At 48.7% G+C, this 4,700-nt stretch overlaps 1 long non-coding RNA gene across 1 annotated transcript; it reads right to left on the bottom strand.

Annotated features, from left to right (window-relative positions):
* Nucleotides 1-746: 746 nt before the first annotated feature.
* Nucleotides 747-4,585, bottom strand: LOC308258125. Its single transcript, XR_013961659.1, has 12 exons — nt 4,507-4,585; nt 4,116-4,167; nt 3,758-3,843; nt 3,491-3,538; nt 3,131-3,166; nt 2,918-2,966; nt 2,354-2,399; nt 2,142-2,180; nt 1,890-1,926; nt 1,290-1,336; nt 1,014-1,043; nt 747-858 (listed from the first exon to the last, which is right to left on the bottom strand). It is a non-coding gene; the product is annotated as an uncharacterized lncRNA (long non-coding RNA).
* Nucleotides 4,586-4,700: the final 115 nt, after the last annotated feature.

Here is a 4,700-nt window from a genome sequence, read left to right as displayed (position 1 = left end):
CTGCAGGTCCCACACGTGGACTAAATTAATCGCAGATGGATTTCAAAGCAGAGCCTTATTTGACACATGCCATAAACTCCCAGGGAGTGGGCACCATCACCGGAGGCTCCTGTCGACTGGTTCTCAAGTGTACTTCTCTGGGTGGAGCAGGCTGACACGCCCTCCACTTGAACCCGGATTTTATAAGGGTTTTGGGCACCTTTGGATTTTGGTGCCCATGAAGACCCTGGAAGCAGCAGTCCAGGAGAGAGAAGACCTTGTTAAGGTGTGAGCCTGTGTGCGTGTTAACCACGCTGATTTGAGCCTCTGGGCTTGGAGAACTATGCAACGGCTTTAAAAGGCTCAGAATCAGACCTAACCACACATACACCCCACCTCCCACCCATGCTGCCTGCCACTACCAAAAGCCAAAGCCAGCTTGCCCAGGACCAGATAGGTTTGAAAACATTGGGTATTAAGTGGACACAGGCAACCCAATCGGATGAGACTAACTTCTCAAGTAGTCATTTGCATATGCTCAGATATAATAGCATATGCAGATCAAGATGAATATTCAGTGCCAACTATTTTTCATTCAACAATTGTTTACCTAAGCACCCCTCCCAGATGCCCTAGAACAATGGTTGGCAAACTCATTAGTCAACAGAGCAGCAAACCCTGGCTTGCGAGCTGCAGTTTGCTGACCACTGCCCTAGAAGTTTAACCTATTTATGCAAGCTAGATTCACTCAAACACATCAACCAGGGTGAAGGATAAAAAAGAACCTTTATTTTTAAGGATGGAAATTATTTGAAAATTTAAACAGCCAGATTATACAAGCAATTGCTTGAAAATTCTCGTCTTCAAAGAGTTGAATTCCTGTAGAAAAAAAAAAAAAAAAAGGTGAGTTTTTTATTGGATGGGAAATATGCACTGTGAGCTTACAAGGGGCCAACCTTTAACCCACCCACACCTCTAGGTTTTCTGTATGTCAGTAACTTTGGTTACACACCAGAAAACGGGCAGATACCTACCATTATACATGCTTTGTTCTCTCTTTAGACCTGAAAAAAAAAAAAAAAAACCCACAATTTTTTCAACAAGTTATTTATTTTCCCCTTTCCGATGTTTAGAAGTCCTTGTGATCCCTCAGACAGTTCCTTCTGGAACAAACTTTCCTCTTCTCCCCCAGCCAGCCCCAGTGGGTTCACCTTTACAGGCTCTGGGACAAGGACAGGAGGTAAGACATGTGAATGTTTCCTCACTGGGAAATTGTGGCTTGGCTTGCACTTCCCCTCTGAATTACTCACCTCTAACTTCAGACGGAAGTTGAGCAGAAATACAGCTCCCACTTCCCCTGCAAAAGAATGATTGGGAACTAAGTCAACCAGTCCTAGGAAGCCCTATCGTTTGGAGGACAGGCACTCCTGCATAGGCTGCAGAGGTCTTAAAACACGCACTTGCCCTGACCGGTGTGGCTCAGTGGATAGAGCATCGGCCTGCGGACTGAAGGGTCCGGGGTTCATTCCGGTCAAGGGCATGTACCTTGGTTGTGGGCACATCCCCAGTAGGGGGTGTGCAAGAGGCAGCTGATCGATGTTTCTCTCTCATCGATGTTTCTAACTCTCTCCCTTTCCCTTCCTCTCTGTAAAAAAAAATCAATAAAATATATTTTAAAAAAATAAAGCACGCACTTTACAGAAATGAGGCAGTCCAAAGAATGTCCTATTGGCTGTACTGCCTACTCAGCTTCCCCAGGCCACTCACTCCAAGGCAAGCTCACAGCTCAGAAATACCTTTCAGTCACAGTGATCAGACTGGGGCGGTATTAAACTCATCACTGGTGAGTGATCCAAAGAGCCAAACTGGCACATTTCATATGGCAGCCACAGAGGGAGTTAGAGATTTACCTCAAATCATTCCAGGGCCCCCGCGAAGGTGCTGGACCTGAAAAACAAAAACAAAAAACAAGACGGTCAGCATGCACGTCCTGCACTAAAAGCTGTGCCCGCTTCAACCAGTTCCGAGAAAATCAGATTTCCGAGTCTCAACAGCAAGTCATCAGCCGAACGAGATTCCAGGTCAGTCATCATATATAGAGGCCTAAGGGGCATTTTCTACCCGGCATGCTGCACGCACCAACACACGTGGAAATCACTCACCTCTGAGTGGACAAGCAAGCAGGTTAGGGTTGACAGTGCCTAGAAAGACAAGGGTGTGGTCGATAAAAATTCCAACTCGGCATCCCCGCCAAACATCATCTTCTCCAGTTTCTCAGGTGTTCAGATGTTTTCATTATGTGAGTCATAGTGAGCTAGTTCGATTCATCATAGAAACCGAATACTTGGTGGCATAAGCCTGACAATCAACTAACCTTTTAACTCCGGAGGTTTTTCCGTAGCATACAGGACCCAGCGCTCCTAAATGAGATCACGCCATTAGCAAAGCATCTAAGACAGCCAAAGTGATTCCAGTTATGGTTAATGGGCAGATCAAGAAAAACCAAGCAAATACTGTCTGTTTGTTGTACCTCAGACAGTTCCTTACGGAACAAATTCTCATCCTCTCTCCCAGTTAGCCCCAGTGGGTTCACCATTACTGGCTCTGGGGCCAGTACTGGGGTAAGACAGGATGTTTGCTCTCCTCACTGGCACTGGACTCTGGAGCACGTTACAACAGTTACACATGCCGAAACCGGTTTGGCTCGGTGGATAGAGCGTCGGCCTGCGGACTGAAGGGTCCCAGGTTCGATTCCGGTCAGGGGCATGTACCTTGGTTGCGGGCACTTCCCCAGTAGGGGGTGTGCAGGAGGCAGTTGATCGATGTTTCTCTCTCATCGATGTTTCTAACTCTCTATCTCTCCCTTCCTCTCTGTAAAAAAAAAAAAATCAATAAAATATATTTAAAACAAAACAAAAAAACAGTTACACATACTCACCACTTCCACCTCTTTCCATGAGTTCAACCCCGGGCAGATCAATGGCGATCTAGAAGGCAAGAGATCAGGAAACATCACTACAAGAAAGCTAAATGGGTCAGTCAGGGCTCTGGTGACAAAAAAAAAAACCCACAGGTTGCCAAGTTATTCTTTGGATAGTGGGTTCACATGTTAGTTTACCACAGTACTGGAGTACTGGGAGAAGCTACTTACCATTTAGGTAGATGAATAGATCATCATCAGGACAACCTGTAAATGAAGAGCAAATTATTACCCAGAAATACTAGAAAGGAGTAAGATTTCATCATTGAACAGAAACTGCCATCAGAACTCTAACATGCTATTACCTGTCACACCTCACAGAGCATCAGCGTAACAATTCAAATCATCTGACAGTGACACGTGGGTGAGGGGGGGAAACCTCACCCTCAAGAACCCGATGTACTACTGGGCTGTTCTCTCCCCTCCCCAGCAAAACCATTCCAAGAGAAACAGGCCGGAAGGGCCATGCTCTCTCCTGGCTGTGGGGAACTCTGGAGAGAGAACACCTCAATCCCTCCTCTAAACTATTACCTGTGGTCACCCTGGTAGGCGGCGGAATCCCTCAGGACGGATGAGATGCTAGGGACAGAAAAAGGAGGCATTACATCGACCCAGTCACAGCCGCTCCAAGTCCCCTGAATGCTCCGGGCCAACTTCTCAGGACTTAGATGACATCACTTTGAAGTTCAGTCATATGCTTGTCGTTGAATGTTCATCACGGAGTGGCCAGCCCAACCGGACACCACCCATCTACACACTGCGCCCCTACCCGTAACTGCGTCACCACTCTGTGCCCACCGGAGCATCGCTGCCAGGACCGATCTGCACCAGGAGAGGTCTGGTCCCATCCTCCAACCCGCAAGCTCTCTGGAACGGAGCCATACCTGGAAAAGAGCGGAGAGCACCCTTCACTTAAAGTTTCATGCCTTGCAGCCTTGTCTGTGTTCGTGCCTCACCGCTTCAGAGCTAAAAAGACCCAAGCATGGAAAAACACAGAACTTTTGCTGCGGATGGTGCTACTCAGAATTTCTAGTTCTCCACCAATCCATCAGAAAGAGAGAGTTCAGTTTTTATCATCCCCGTAGCACATCGCATAGGACTTGCATGCACTCAACAACGGGAGGAATAGCCGCCCAGGGTGGCCTTCAGCACTTACTCGAACAAGAGGCACGTTCCGGGGCCTTGACGTTCAAACGTGCGCCCGAACCCTGCAGACGAGGACATTAGGTGGGTAATTAAACATTGCCCCAACGCTTTGTCTTCCGGAACGACGACTGCACCGGCTGTGCGAGGCCAGTCTCAGAGTTTCTGATCCTCACGGAGTTCAGTACAGGTCTGTGAAAGGCTCTCATCACAGAGAAGGCCGCCGGCACCGCCCGCCATCGCCATTTTGTCCTTCACAAAGCCATGCGGTAGCTTCGAGGACTGGAGGCCATGGCCAAGTCGCCCCATTTCTCCCCCCCGCCAAACAGATGTAACACAGAAGACGACCTAAAGCAAGCCACGCTCACGCGGCCATTCCTTTCCGAAGGAGAAAGGACACTCACCCAGAGAAGCAGAGAAAAAACAAGACCTACAAGACCCAGCGAGGCACTTAAATACCCTCTCGCAGAGGCCCACGGGATTGGAGGGCGGGGCTGTGGCGGGCGCACGCGCATGGGGAGAGCGCGTGCGAGCCTGGGGAGTTGTGGGTAGAGATTTCCAGACAAAGAGGACGTGCGCGCGCGCCCCCAGCGGCGCG

Source organism: Plecotus auritus, assembly GCF_963455305.1.
Source record: "Plecotus auritus genome assembly, chromosome: 9".
Classification (NCBI taxonomy): Eukaryota; Metazoa; Chordata; class Mammalia; order Chiroptera; family Vespertilionidae; genus Plecotus; species Plecotus auritus.
This window is presented reverse-complemented; position numbering and strand designations above follow the sequence as displayed.